We start from the raw sequence: 17,180 nt of genomic DNA, 5'->3' as shown, positions 1-17,180 counted from the left end.
CGCCGTTTATAGTAAATCAATGCAAAATGTTTTGGGATTTTGCGCTAGTAAATTTTTGCTATAAACGTCTGCATCACGTTTCAAATTGTTGCCCCTAAATTTTAGAGTCCTTCAATGTATTTAAAGATGTTAAATATAGATTCATCTGCATGAATGCATGTATCTTTCTCGAACTTGAAAAACAACGGTACTTAGACACATCAAATTTTGAATGACGTACTCCTCTACTCGAATATGCGCATTTTGGAAGCCAGAATTTGGAATTTTTGTTATTATCTATTTCATATTTTGTATAACATTAACGAAGATTTAATCAACAATCTATTCAAGGAAAAAATTTTAATTAATTAAATTAAAAATTCTCAAAAAAAGAATTATCTACAAAGCGCGAAACTGTGTTATTGGAAATTCTAAAGATATGTTCTTTCTAAATTATTTTGTGATATTGCTGTTAAATTGAATTCTACAGTGCAAAGAACATGATATTTAATAAATAAAGGTAACGCACAAAACATACCCCTTTGATCCTAATATAAAATCTGAAAGTTTTCACTTTTTTCATGAGCTCCTTAACCGATTCCTGGATTAAATGGGCGCAATAAACATAAATTAGTGATACCCAGGATATATTACTTCTGGTATTTGTTGTTAAGCTATTATATAAACTTCTCACACGTTTAAACAATTTATACCGCGTTTGCAGACGGAGTTCGCTAAATGTTTTGCACTGTAACTTCAATTCATTAACCCATGACATATTTGTACTTCGTTGTACGAAGTAAAAAGGAAGTATTGTAATCGCGGAAGTTTCAGGCAGCATATTTCAACGAAAATATCCATTTTGACCGCTTTCGAATGAAATTTAACGATGGTTTTGCATGATAATTGTACGTAAGGACAGAATAAAAGACTCTTTTCCACCAAAAAATTATAAAATTGCTTTAAAATGAATTCTGAAGAAACGTTTTCGTGGCGTCTGTACGAACGTATGTACGTACGTATCTCGCATAACTCAAAAACGAGTAGCCTCAGAACGTTTACATTTTTCATATAGGACTGCTATTACATGTAGATGTGCACCTCGTATTTTGATTGCCATCGGCAGCGCCAAACGTATATAAATATATTCATATATATATATATATATATCGACTCTGTTACCCGGCTCAGTGATCTTATTTTTTTACTCTTATATGTTTGTAAATTGTTCATTTTTTGCTTTAGAAATGATTGAATTATGTTATTCTTATCTTCCGGTTAAGGGTTTATGCCTTTAGTAAATCTGTACGCAATGTTTTTAGAATTATCAACAATTTTAAAGTTGTTGAAGTGCCGCTAAGCCTAATAATTTTTTTGATGGCGGCCATTGCTTATTTACATTTGAAACAGCAGAGTAGTGGATTTGTTGGCAATCTAGAGAAACGTAGCTTCGCAACAACAAAGATAACGCGTTCATTTATTATTTAAATCATGCTCAATCCTTTCTGGAATGTTTTCGAGAAAAGAAGTGTTTAAGATTTACTTTGTAATTTTTAATACAGATATTTTTAGTTTTTATGTATTTTTGCCTTGTCGCGAAGTGAGAACTGAATTAATTGAACGAGAAATACTCAATCGTCTGTGAAAAACTTTTTTTTATTGTTTTGTTTGCTTAATTTCTTTTATACATCGGTTTAGCTTTATTATAGTATTTGAATAGAACATGTGGCAGCGATTAGATGATTCTTTAAATGGTATAAATTTTGTGCATTCTGAGTTATAATATGAACGAAATATAATACTGTTAAGTGAACCTAGAGTTCAGAGTGTCGTTATGGTAAACAAATGGAGTGAATTTTAGGGAAGGCACTTATTCTATTGTGGTTTATGCGCTGTCGGCGAAGTAGATTTAATTCAATCCAATAAATTCAAACGAAATGCAAGAAAAAAGGCGTATACTTTAATATTCCGTACAAGGAAGTCATGTGGTGTACACATGAGATTTTTTTTTAAAATTTGTACTGTATTCCATATTGCTTTAAATGTCTATAATTAAACGTTTACGGCTCTATTAATGTGTTGCACTTAATTTGCATGAAGCTTTTTATATACTAGAAACATTAGACAGAAACTGTCAACAAGATACATAGCTAAATTACGTTTATTACACATCCATTTTATATCCTGTTCAGCGGCGTTAAGAAACACTAACACTTCAGATACATACAATGTATCTGAATTACTCCAATAAAGTCTGGGAAGCCAATTTAGCTTCTAGCATGTCAAGAGTTCGGCTTCAATGATTTTCGTTTCACTGTTGATCAACTGAGTACTTTTATACGAGACTTTCACCAGCGAAATGGCTGCATTCTGCAGTCGCTTTTAACCGTAATGCTTCTCTGAATGATCAAGATATTATTGGCTCTATTCCAAAAATTTCCCCTCTTTTTCCCCTGATTCCCAAATCTTTGGTGGATTTCCAGGTCCAATTTATCAGACTCTATTTTGACCAGCGAATAATAAAAATGTAAATTCGTATGTCAGTGTAGTGGTTAATATACTGACGTGTATCTCAATTACGTGCGGTTGTAACTAAGAACCTATGATGGATGGACAAATGCAAATCCTCAAACGAATGCCTGAATGAAGCGCTTGATATAATTCTTGTCTATGATTACACAAATGTGGAAAGTTATAGATTTGAATATTATTATAATCCCAGAAGTAAAAAATGAGATATTTTTATTCCAGCTGTATGAAGAGATATAAGTTTTAAATAATTGATTACCAAAGAAAAGAGAAAATAAAATTTACTTGAATCCAAAAGTCAATTTTGTAATATAAAAAGTGTCTTTTATTTCTCGTAATTACGAGTTAAAAACGATGGGCAATTGTATCTTTTACCAATTTATTAGTCCAAAGGGCAATTTGCCCAGGACTATTAATTTCGTATTGGCATTTTGGATCAATTCACTATACACGTTGGTTTACGTTTAAAAGTGTTGCCACCACATTTTAGAAATTATTATATTTTAAAAAATTAAATAATAAAACGTAAATGTATGTTTATCGTATTGTGATAAAACAATGGCATCTGGAGACATCAAATGTCGATAAACGTAGAGTTCCATTCGAATATGGGCATCTGGAAGCCCAAATTTGGAATTTGCTGTATTATCCGTTTCATATTTTGTAAAATTTTAACTAATTTTTGATTAACAAACTCAACGATTTTAAAGCGAGCAATGGAAACACTGTACGGAAAAAAATATTTTTATCTCCAGCGCGCGAGACTGTGTATCTCAAATTCTAAAGATATGCTCTTTCTAAATTATTTTTCGATATTGCTATTGAAGCGAATTTTATGGTTTAAGTGCGAAGAACATGATATTTAATAAACAAAGGTAACATAAGGCATTAAAAACGCTCCTTTGGGCATAATGTAAAATCTTCTAGCTTTCAGATTTTTGTTATTATTGTTTATGTTATAAGTTATTTCTTCCTCCTTCGTAGCGAGCCTTCGTGGTGTAGTTGTCTGCACGCTCTGCGCGTAATTGAGAGGTCCACGGTTCGATTCCCGGCAAAGGCGTTGCATATTTTTCATCTTGCCAGCTTCCAAAAATTACCTGGTGTGTCTACTATGGCGCCCGAACTAAAATGGTGGTGGATGATGACTATTCACACCCAGGATTTGGCGATTGCGTCTCCCAAAAGCCCTAGTCGCCCTTTAAAAGGGGGAGTATATAAGATATTTCTACCGCCTTCGTGGTGCAGTGGTCTGCACGCTCAGCGCGTAATTGAGAGGTCCGCGGTTCGATTCCCGGCAAAGGCGTTGCATATTTTTCATCTTGCCTGCTTCCAAAATAATCAAAACGTATTCTTCATTTTTTCTAATTTGATGTGTCCTTAATTAACCCCTTAACTGCCGCGGAAAACGTACAAGATTCATTTCCCAATGTCACGGTTTTTCACACAGGCGCTTGTAGTAATGAGATGTATTAGGGGGAAAATAAGTACAAGTTTTACTTTCTAAAAACTGTTTACTTTCACAAAATAAAGAATAAAAGAAAAATGAATGCACAAAATTTTATGTTTTGAGTAAAAGTATAATAAAAATGATGTTTTTAGAATAAAAAAGATCCCTGAAATGGAGTTTCTATCAATTCAATTTTAGAGCAGTAAAGCGTAATATCAGGTTGCAGTGTTATACCTTGTAAAATCAGTATGCCTATAAAACATATATTTCTTCTGAACTGGTTGAATGCCACGATTTTGTTCTTGATTTTTCGTTTGCAAGGTGTTGGTTCATATACTCATCTACAAAACGGTTAGTTTCATTAACAATATGAAGCACGAGCAGTTAATCAAAAAATAATTTAAAAAAGATAAATGGGTTTGAAACATCAGTTATATCTTTCTTTATTCCTGGAACCTACTACAAAAAGTAAACGAAAACGGAGGACACAGAATTTTAAAAAAATAAGTTTTACTCAAACAGCACCAGCCAATACCGCGCACTCATTACTTTCACCTCTTTAGACACACCCCTCTCTCCAATTTCTCCCACACTGCTCGGAAATAGTATCCTCCTTCGCATGCTTTGTCAAGGTCGTTGTGGTGTTGCATTCCAAAGCTTTGCGAATAATTTTACGGGTAGCAGCGCAAAGCAAATGACAGTAGGGCGTATATATACGCCCGGGGCAGTTAACGCATCGGCTGAGTAAGGCGTATATATACGGCCGGAGAAGTTAATGCATCGGCTGAGTGAGGCGTATATATACGCCCGGTGAAGTTAATGCATCGGCTGAGTAAGGCGTATATATACGGCTGGGGCAAGTGATGCATCGGCTGAGTACGTATATATACGCCTGCGGCAGTTAAGGTGTTAATTCCTAAATTATGATATAGCGAATTACAGTATCGCAAAAAAAGTAAATAATGCAGCATTTATCACACAAATGATTTAACATTAGCCTCCCTTTTTTTCACAAACTTCGCATAAAACCGTAACATTACAACCATGAGGATAATTATATGACCCCCCCCCCACTTGACTAAATTAGATTCTTCACAAAGAAAATAAAAGTTCCATTCATTAGAATGAGTACGACTTTTTACATTTCAGTAACTTCAGAAACACGTTCAATTTCAAACGGAGTAGCCCGGCAAAATAATAAGATACGTGTTTTCCGAATGCGCTAAGCATTACACCACGAAACGCATGCTGCAAGGTGGGAGAAAGTAACTTATATACTTCCCCTTTTAAAGGACGACTGGGGATTAGAGAACCCAATCGTCAAATCTTGGTGGTGAAGAATCATCAACTACCACCTTTTAGTTCAAGCTCCACGTTAAATTTATTACGTAATTTTGAAGGCGGAAACATCAAAAATGAGCAACGCCCTCACCGGGACTCGAACCTGGAATTCTCGAATACGCGCCGAGTGTGTTAACAGTTACAATACAAAGGCATGCAGAAAGGAGAGGTAAAAAATATCGTATATGCAGCCTTTTGAAGGGCAATGGGTTAGGAAATCCAATCGCTAAATCCTGGTGGTAAAGAAACACCATCCCCCACCTTTCAGTTCGGGCGCCACTGTAGAGTCATACGTTTTTTGAAGTAGGTGACGTGAAAAATATGCAATGCCCTCGCCGGAACTCGAACCTGGACCTCTTGAATACGCCCGGTGTATTTTTGGTGTATTTGGTGTATTTAATTATGGCAAAGCACACTTGGGCTATCTGCCTAAGGGAAGGGATGCCTTCGTGGAGGACATTTTAAAGGAAACTGGCTCGCATACGTGTTACACATGGGGAAAACCACGAAAACACCCATGCAGGCAGTCCGTTCGCGGGATTCGAACCTCGGATCGAGCTACCAGTGTTCAGCGACTTTACCGCTCGGCCGCTGGTGGGCCCTTGAATACGTCCGGAGTGTGCTACCGTTACATCACAAAGGCATGCAGAAAATAAGGAAAAAATATGTGGCTCTAAGATTCGGGCATTTGATACCACCAGAATTATTCCTAATGTTACAGAAAATTGCCTTCTGTGGACAAGCATTTTATAAGCGTTTTATCTTTGAGGATTTTCGTATATTATATATGAAATACGAAAAACAGCTTTCCTGTTTTGCACACGTAAGACAAAGTGTATATTACATTACAGTATTATGTAATATATGTAAATATATACAATATATGTAATATTACTTTACGATATATCCCGAGTCCGGCTTGGCCTGCGGTAACCCTGAAAAAAAAATAGAATTAATATGACATTTTAAATTGAGTCTGAGGTACTTCCTTGCCCAACAATTCCACAGAATTTACATCATAATTGTCCTTTATAGACGAAAGCTACCCGGACATCAATCACTTATTACTGTTTTATATATAACATTTCGACGTCAATTTGGCGGAAAGCCAAACGCAGTACGAGTTCTAAATAAGGTACTTAAGGAATATGTGATCCTAAATCTGCAACATAAATCAAATCAATCTGCAAATGGAAATATTTTCAACATGACTGCCCTACGATATGAAGCGGGCAATTTGTTTTTGCCCCGGTGAAATAGAAACCCAACATGGCTGCTGAAACGCCCAAAAGCCACATGAGCCAAATGAGGCGGCAATTCCGCAGCATTGGGGCTTTGGGAGCAATTTAGTGTGAAATGGCTATACTACCTGCTTTGATATCGATGGAGTATATACAGATATCAAATTAGCGGTGATCTGTGGTTATACGCACGATTCTTGAAAAGCCGTAATTACTCTTCTGGAAGCAATTTCTAGAGTGTTTAACATTCCATGTTGATGGAATATCGATCCACAATTTCTCCAAAGGAAGTATCGAAGGTTTTTAATTTTTAATAGAAAAGCGGTGGCACAAAGTCAAGAATATTCTCTTTAAATCTGTTTTAAATTGTTGCTTCAGATTAATGGTATAAGTGAATTTTTAAAAGCAACGTTAAATCTTTTAATGGCAAGATTTAAAAAAAAAATATCCGACTCAGTTGCACTTAAGGGGTATCAGAAAACCCTATACCAACAATGTTAAATTGGCCATAATCGATGTACCTTTTCTCAAAATCTCCTGTAGATACAAGCTTGAATTTTTTTCTGTAATTAAAGTATACCTATCTGATTATACTGAAATGAGCTTTTGAAACATTTTGAATTTTAGAGTAAATTACAGAATATTTTGTTAGGCATAGTAAAATTTAGCACTTTTCTCACATTAAAATTTTTTTCCGAGTTTATTACAAAAAGCTCATTTCAGTAAATATTAGGGAACCTAATAAATAAGCCATAAAAAGTTTAGATACCCGTGAGCAGTAGTTCCTGAGGAAAGAGACATCGATTTAAAAAAATCGTATTTGGAGAAAAACGCGTTTTTATGTAAAAATCCTCATTGATCAAAGCATGTAGATGACAAATTAAAACTAGATTTTTTTTACAGTTCTAACTTTCATGGAGATTAAAGAATGGTATTTTTAGAAAGATAAAAGTGTAGAGAATTTGAAAATGCAAAAATCCGAAATCAAAATTTCTTTTTTTGATTTCGGATTTTGGGGATTTTGGGGTCCCAACACCCCTTAAAACTGAGGTGATATTTTTGTGGTAATTTTATACAATATCTTTACTTATTTTAAAATGTCGTTCTTGATTATTTAAATATAAAAGCATGCTTGTAAATTATTAACTAGTAATAGTCATAAAAATATAATGAAAGAAGTATGATTTTTCTCACTTTTTTTGACTTAGTTTCATAAGAAGATTTCTATCAAAATCATCGTGTGATGTAATGAGGATTGCATTTGTATATCCCAACTGCAACCTTTTGTTTTAGTGCTTAGATAAATATTTTTCTAGAGTGCTTCTCTTATTTTAATTTTCTACTAGGAGCCAAGGCACCAGATGGGCGAGTTGTGGCCAAAGCAATATTTATCAAGTTCTATATACTGAAAATCTGAAAATAAAATTAACTCTTAAGGGGTCTCATACACCTTAAAACCCATAAGATCTTCGAATATGTGACTATTGCAAGAATTAGGCTTATTTATTTTAAAAGCAATTACTTCCAATTTTTCACAGCCGACTACATAATATAGCTGCTTTCTGAAATAGTGATTAGAAAGTTTCTGTTGCCACAAATATTTTTATAATTTAATCCTCTTTGTGACAAAGCTTTTCGTCGTGTTTCCACCTTGCGCGCACAGTTTAAGACACTCTGTTGCATACTTTAATTTCATATTTAATATATAGCTTTCATAACATTTAGAAACTACTGTGAACCAAAAATTCTAAGAATTTCATGTTAAATTTTTATTTTATTTGGAGTTGAGTTTATGAAATGTATTTTATTAAAAAAATCTGTAATGCTTTGGTGCATAAATTTTTTTAATATTAAAATATTTATCATATTTTTGGTTCAGTTAGATAATAGTGCCCATATGATGAATTCCATCCAATTTCAAGTATGTACTATTAACGATTTTAGAAATATTATGCGCGCAAGGTGGAAACATGACGAAATCTTTTGCCACAAACCGGATTAAATCACAAAACTATTTGTGGCAACACAAACTTTCTGGTTACTAGTTTCCAAAGCAGTTATATTATGCAGTCAGCTGTAAAATGTTGGAAGTAATTGCTTTTAAAATAAACAAAATATTCCAATTCTTGCAAGTCTCATATTCGAAGATCATAAGGGGTTTAAGGTGTATGAGCCCCCTTAATGTAGTGTACTCTACCCAAAGTTACTAGCTGCGGCCATAGCAAAATTTATAAGTTCTATGTACATTTGTGAAGAAAATGCACAAATACATTCAATATGAATAAAATCAAATCATCCTTTCCAAGCAACAACCGATTGGTAAATAAATATTTTGTTGCCAAACCAGGAAAGGAAAACTTTTGCACTTCAGTTTAATACGTATACGTATGACGTCATGATTTAAACTTTGGGTGCTACTTTGGTAGACGGTTGCACAGATTTTTGGCGATTTACGTTGGCGCAATTGTTGGCGCGATTTTTACAAACGTCAGCCATCTTGAAAAACGCTGTTTTTACGCATAGTAAAGTATTCAAAACTTAAAAAAAAAATACCGTTAAGAGTAATGGATTAATTTTTTGTTGAAAATGTCGCTTTTTAAGATGGCAGCAAGGGTAAATAAATACATTTACTATGAGTATAAAATAGTAAAGTAAGGTTACTATTACTTTCATATAGCAAAGAGAATAAAAACACCGCTATAAAAACATTGTGCCAACGTTTAATTAGATTAAAATATTACTGAAATTGAATATCGAATTAAAAACCATCCTACCAACATTTAAAAGAATTAGAATATTATTAAATTCAAATACTTTAAAATACGTTATATAGAATATAATTAACATTAAAACATATGGACAATAATTATCTCAGCAATTTTTGAAAATAGTGTATTAATTTTTTCAACAAAAAATTGAAGTATACAATTATAAAATAAAGGAAAAATATCTACTTACATTTTTTTAGTCATTTAACCTATTGCTTATTGATAAGTAAAACAAAAAAAATCGGAATCATAATTCAAATAACATCTTTGAAGACATCTTTCAAGGAATTCGAAGATATGAATTAAATTTTAAAACGGCGCGGAAATGCACAAATTTTCAGTAACCAATCAGGGAGCTGATTATAGCTCGTTAATGCACAAATATTGTATAACTAATCAGAGAGCTTATTACATCACGCCTAGAATTAAAATTATTTAAAAATTCATACATAATAAAATCATTTTTTTAAAAATTGCAAAATTAAATTGTATTTTAATATTTAACAGCTATAAATAATGTTTAAAACATTAGATTAAATTTATACATATAAAAACCAATTACTTTTAAAGTAAGGTGACGTCATTGGTAACATCATCCACAATATAAAATTTCATAAAATATGATAAACAATAAAATTTTTATTTCAAATAAAAATGCAAAATTAAATTGATTTTTAATATTTAGAAGCCATAAATACTATTTAAAACACGGAATTTATGCACAATAAAACACATTATTTTTTAAATAAAATGACAACAAAGTATCGGTTACCATAAATAACTTATCCATCAATGGGTTTACCATAAGTTGTATTACTCGCCAAAAGAAAAATCGCCAACAAATCGCCAAAATCCGTGCAACCGTCTACCAAAGTAGACTTAGTGTAATATTACAACTTTTTCTCAGTATCAATAAAAACATTAACGTGGGAATAACATATCGTGTCAATTATCGTAACCTGAAACAAAAAAAGTTGCTATCAGTAGCTTTTTTGTTTCAGTATGAACGGAAAAGTTTCAACATACAATGATGTAACATGTAATCCCATGCTTTTTTAAACGTCAGAATATGACTTTATAATATATAAATAAAATGTTTTATGTCTGGCAATGCTATTTTAATTTCATATTTTGTAAAACTTACAAACTTTTTATTAACAAACTCTCAAAACGGCATTTTGCGTTCAATCACAATAAATTGTGTGCCACTTTTCAAATTGTTGCCACCATGTATTGTCGCCATGTATTATATTGAAATAAATTAAATAATGAAGATTCTGCATGAATGTATGTCCGTTTCTCGCACTGTGGAAAAGCAACGGTACCCAGAATCATCCAATTTTGAATAACGTAGGCCTCCAACCGAACACGGGCCCCTGGAACCCTGGAAGAAAGAATTTTTAATTTGTTTCATTACCTATTTCGTATTTTGTGAACCGTTAACGAATTTTTGATTAACAAACTCTACAATTTCAAAGCAAGCAATGGCAACAATGTACCAAAAAAAAATTATCTCCAGCGCACGGGACTGCGTATCGGAAACTCGAAAGATACGGTGTTTTGAAATATTTTTTGATATTGCAAAGTTGACGAAGTTATTTTCTACTGAACCTTACCATCGGTTAAGTATAAATATCGATTTTTGCTGTGAATTCATTAGATTTTTCTGAAGCAGGATTGTTAAAATATGTGTAATGTCCTCGCCAGGACTCGAACCTACGCATCTCGAATATGCGCCGAGTGTATTATCGTTACATCCCGAAGTCATGATGGTGGTGTACTTAATTATGGCAAAGCACACTAGGGCTATCTGCCTAAGGGGAGGGAGGCATTCGTGAAGGACTTTCTTATGGAAACTGGTTCGTATACACGTTACACATGGGGAAAACACTCATGTAGCCAGCCCGTTCGCGGGATTCGAACCTCGACCGAACTACCAGTGTTCAGCGACTTTACCGCTCGGCCGCTGGTGGGCCCCGAAGTCATGATGGAACGAAGGAAAAATACTTTATATGCATTTAAAAGAAACCTGATGTGTATAGCACATGAGTTCCTAGCACGGAATATTAAATTATCCGAATTTTTTCCTGCATTTCATTTAAACTTGGAAAATTCAATTAAATAAACTTAGTGTAATATAACAAGTCGTCAGTAGCGCATAAAACACAATAGAATAAATGCAGTCCTTAAAATTCACTATATTCATTTACCTTACGGACACTCTAGCGCTAAATTCACTTAACAGCGTTAAATCTCATTCCTTTTATAACTCAGAATGTGCAAAAATTATATCATCTGAAAAATTATCTAATCGTTCCAACATGTTCTATTCAAATACTATAATAAATCTGAAACGATGTATAAAAGAAATTAGACAAATAAAAAAGAAGCAGTTGTTGTGGCCGAAGCTTGTTTCTTTATATTGGCAACAAATCCACCATTCCACTAAGTTTCAAATATAAACAAATATAGCTCCTGTGGTAAAAACATTAGGCTTAGCCTTAATTAAAAACTTTAAATCGTTGATAATTCTACAAATATTGCATACAGGTTGTAGAAACATTAGGTATGTTTGGAAGCAAGCAAGTTGAAAAATTAGCAGCCGCCTTCGCCGGGAATCTAAACATGTATGCCTGGAATACCAGCCCAGCATGCAGAACCACTACACCACGAAGGCACGCTAGAAAAGTGCGAGAAATGCCTTATATACTCCCCTTTTTAAAGGGCGACTGGTGATTTTAGATGTCCCAGTCGTCAAATCCTGGGTGAGGAGAATCATCACCCTACACCCCTTTAGTTCGGGTGCCACTGTAGGGACATTAGGCATTTTTGGAAGCAGGCAAGATATAAAATTAGCAACCGCCTTCGCCGGGAATCGAACCACGGACCTCTGGAACACCGGCCCAGCGCAGAACCACTACACCACGAAGAGACGCTAGGAAAGCGGGAGAAATACCTTATCAGTTTAACTAAAGGCATAATAACCTTAACCGGAAGATAAGAACAGCATAATTCAATCATTTTTAAAGCAAAAACTGAACAATTTGCAAACATATAAGCATGAAGGAACTGAGCTCACTGAGCCGAGTAACAGAGTGGATATATATATATATATATATACCCACTCCTTTATATATATATATATATACACCTATACATATATATTTATTTATTTATTTTTGGTGTGGCTGATTGCCACGCAAACGGGAGGTGCACAACTGCATCCTATAACTGTCTTATATACAAAATTTCAACGTTCTAAGGCTAATCGCTTTTGAAATATGAGAGATAAGTACATACGCACGTACGTACAGACGCCACTAAAAAATCTCTTTTGAATCCATTTCAAATCTGTTTTATATTTTTTTGCGAAAAAAATGGTTCCTTTATTCTGTGCATACGTACAGATATCACGCAAAAACATCGTTAAATTGCATTCGATAGCGGTCAAAATAGATATTTTCGTTGAAATGTGGTACCTGAAATTTTTGTGATTGCAATACTTCCTCGTACAAGGAAGTAAAAACGTTAAACACTAAACTTTATCTTAAATGCTTATTCGCCTAAAATTTATTGTGAGTTACTTCAGAGTAGAATATATTCAGAATTAACAAATTAAAGAAAGAAAAAAATGCAACCTGGATATCCCCAGTTAATTTGAAAATATCTTATTTGCAAAGCAAAACTGAAGCAGTTGATAGACATTATGATTGGCGAAGGACATAAACGCAACCGCGATGTAATTTATTAAGGGCATCGCCCACAATGACGTAATTAGGAATAATTTATAAGCTTTGCTTGTTTTACAGGCACTGTAAAACAATCGTGATTAACAAGTCTTAAAAATATCGTTTAATGAGTTGCATCTCCATTTAACCGAAGTCTATGCCCATCAAATTTTCAAACTTTACGCCGGGCGGAGTAGGACCTCCAAAGCTTATCTGGATTCTTAATGTATTCGCTTCCAGGCTTGTTGTAGCAGAATGGTTATGATTTATCCATTATCAGCAACTTAATGCAGAACGAGGGCCTAAGTCGGGCTTTGATGTCTCGAACCCTTTTCCCATTATGCACTTAATACCCTCATCGAATTGTCCAGAACAAGAGCTGCTTGTGTTTAAGGATGCGATTTCCCAAAATGTGCGCCTCATTTAGCTCGATATTAGGGAAATCGTAAACTGCTCCACCCTGTGTTTACTTAGACTAGTTTTCCGGGAGAAGATTGTTTAATCCACCAACGTTCCGACCATGACAACTTCGGGAAAGGATGGATCTTCTGGTTAGCTGGCACTTCGATTAAATTTAACGAGCTCCTCAGTTTGTGGCCGGAGGAAAGTTTCCAGCTATGTGTTTGACTTGATAAACAATAGCTCGGTCAAGGTCTTTCAACGAATAGTTGAAATGTGGCATCTGAAATGGGTAGACGGAAGTATACAGATTTATATTTGTAGGAGAACGTTGCAGAGGAATGATACAAAACATGCAGTAGCTAAGGTTTTATTTACTTAACCCGGAGCTCGCGGTTTCATATCAGTTACACGAGCGCTCGCAGTAAGTCCAAAAGACCCGGTTCGCGTTTTTGGAAGAAAAAATTGTAAATCTTCAGAAAAACTGTTACATATATGCCAATAATAAATATTATTATCAAACTTAAAAAATATGCACATTAAAATTTTTAATTTCTCCAAATGCTATGAAATATTTTTTTTAAAGGAATAGAAAATCGTATTACTTATTAGCAAAGAGAAAAAACCCCTTCATTTTTTATTTATTCTTTATTATCATTAACTAGTCGCTACGCAGTCAACCTTCGTCTGACTTTTAAATTTACCTGAAAAATATCTAAAGAGAACACCAAACATTAAATGTTTAAACATTAACTTCACTTTAAATTTGCATCCTGGCGGGGAAAGACGAGGGGAAAATGGGAGATTGAGGAAAGGTACCAAAACGTAAAACAATCTGTAATGCAAAATAAGGAAAACCCTACAATTTACCTGAAAAACATTTCGTTTTGTAGAAGATGTTTGCACCCTCTCAGCTTAAACCTTTGTACCACTGATACTTTAGATACTTAAGGGGGCTCATACACCTTAAACACCTTATGATCTTCGAATATGTGACTGTTGCAAGAATTGAGATAACTTGTTTATTTTCAAAACAATTACTTCCAACTTTTTATGGCTCATTACATAATATATCTGCTTTCTGAAATCGTAATCAGAAAGTTTGTGTTGCCACATATATTTTTGTAATTTAATCCGCTTTGTGACAACATTTTTCGTCATGTTTCCACCTTGCGCGTACAGTTTAAAATTATCTGTTGCATTACTTAATTCCATAGTTTATATAAAGCTTTTATAACATTTGAAAACTACTGTAAACCCAAAAAAGACTGAAAATTTCATGTTAATTTTTAATTTTTTTTTTTTTTTGAGTTGAGTTTATAAAATGTATTTTATTAAAAATATCTGTAATATTTTCGTGCATAAAATTTTTTAATATTAAAATATTCATCATATTTTTGGTTCAGTTAGAAAATAGAGCCCATATAAAGAATTCCATCCAATTTCAAGTATGTACCATTAGCCATTTTTAAAATGTCATGCGCGGAAGATTACGAAAATTACGAAAACATTTGTCACAAAGCTGATTAAATTACAAAAATATTTGTGGCAACACAAACTTTCTGGTTACTAGTTTCCAAAGCAGCTATATTATGTAGTCAGCTATAAAAATTTGGAAGTTATTACTTTTAAAATAAATAAAATATCTCAATTCTTGCAACAGTCACATAATTGGAAGCTCATAAGGAGTTTAAAATGTATGAGCCCCTTAAGCATTCTGGGGCTATTAACCCTAAAAGGTTCAATAGTCTGTCTTTATATATTTGTTTAATGATTTATTCCGAATGGAAAACTTTGAAGGCTAAAACGATGGTTACCTCTCAAGAGAAAACAAGCAGACGTAAAGTTTATATTTCTAATTATCCGTATTCAAGCTAGGAAGCTATTTGTTTTACCTGGAGCCAACTTAAGTTATCAGTTATGGTATACTTTATAATCTCACTGTTTTGAAATTTAACCTAAGATACTGGCTGTTAATTTTCTTTAAATTAACAGCATATTTAGCTTTATCTTTATTAAATTGAGTTTACCATCTTATTTCCGAATACATCTTGTAAATATTTCTCATTGTTTCATGCTATAACAGCATGAGTTTTCCGTGTTTGTTTATAAAACGTTATGTGGTGGAAAGCTAATTAGCTTTTACCTTCTATAGAAACATAATAATAAGTATTTATGTCAATTGCATGAAACTGTGAATTCTTTGAAGCATGAATTTTCCCCCTTGGAAGAGAAATATATATATATATATCTAAGAGAAATATATATATCGAAGACAAATATATATTTCTTGGAAGAGAAATATATATATCGAAATATCGAACTGTGTGTAGTTCATTTCTATACCCACTCCAAAGAACCTGTTGTTTTCTTTAGGAATTGTACAGCATTTAAGTAAAAATGTGCTGGTAATTTATTTATAAGTAACATTTTATAGTATTGATACAGTGAATGCATATTGGTTCGTAATAGATTGAACGTATAAATCCGATAATAGATTAATAAAATTTATTTTTGTCAAAAGAATTGTTTCAAAACTCTGGAATTTTCCATAGAAATATTCGTACAAGTGTTCATAGTATCCCACAGTATAATCAATAGTTACACTTCAAACTACTAAGATCGTTAAACACAACGCAATGTAAAGCGCATCTAAAGCTAATACGATCTCACATTAAACTCGCAACAATAACAACAGCAGCTAACTAAGCACTTAAAAGGACTTAAGTTGCTGAGTGGTTTTAAATAAAATGTTTTATGTCCGTTAAAATTTCAAATTTTGCTTTTTAAAAAATGAATAAAACGACAAATTAATATTATTAATAATGATTATAAGCGTTTTAGAAAATATATTATAATTAATTCATGCATTAAAATTGTTTTGAGCGTGTTTTCAAAAACAAAAACAGGTAAAGGAAAATTCTACTTGCATTTTATGATATTTTTGCAATATTTCTAGCCAGATAAGGTTTTAAACAAAAGCTTGTAATTTATATTCATATTAATCAATTGAGCAGTACTAAGTTTTAATATAAATATATATATGTATTGAAATTCAGTAATAAAATTTTTAAGAAATTGGAAATGATTTAATGACCGTCTAGACAGTTTACATTCTTTAAACTGCGATTTCTCAGTTTGCAATTTTTTAATATATCCTTTTACTTAAAGTCCTAAAACCTTTTCAGATATGGACCAAATTATTTAATAAATTTACTGCTTATTTAAAATTATATACTAAATAGAATCAAGGATGGGATTTGAAAAATAATGAAAAGAAAAATTATTGGAAGTAAAAATGTTACTGAAATCATATTTTTTTTTTTAAATTTTTATATAAAAATGTGCTTTTTATATTTTTTCTCTTAAACTAATTCATTAATTAAAAAATCGATCCGTAAAGTTATTAAGAACACTATTATGAATACAATAAAAAATTTGAAGCAAAAATATTGGAAATTGAGGACGAAGAAAGAATTTTTAATTGTTGAATTTTTTTTAAAAAAAATTCAAATTAAACAAAAATTAATAGCAAAAAAAATTTTTTTCAGCTTAAAACCATTTTGTCTCATAAAACCACTTAATATTATTCATAAAAAGTAGATGAAAGTGCTTAAATAAAAAAAATCTGAAGCAAAAATATTGGAAATTGAGGACGAAGAAAGAATTTTTAATTGTTGAATTTTTAAAAAAAAAAATTCAAATTAAACAAAAATTAATAGCAAAAAAAATTTTTTTCAGCTTAAAA

The sequence above is a fragment of the Stegodyphus dumicola genome, chromosome 12 (assembly GCF_044657685.1).
Source record: "Stegodyphus dumicola isolate Sdum_Otavi_A_Nest chromosome 12, ASM4465768v1".
Lineage (NCBI taxonomy): Eukaryota > Metazoa > Arthropoda > Arachnida > Araneae > Eresidae > Stegodyphus > Stegodyphus dumicola.
This window is presented reverse-complemented; position numbering follows the sequence as displayed.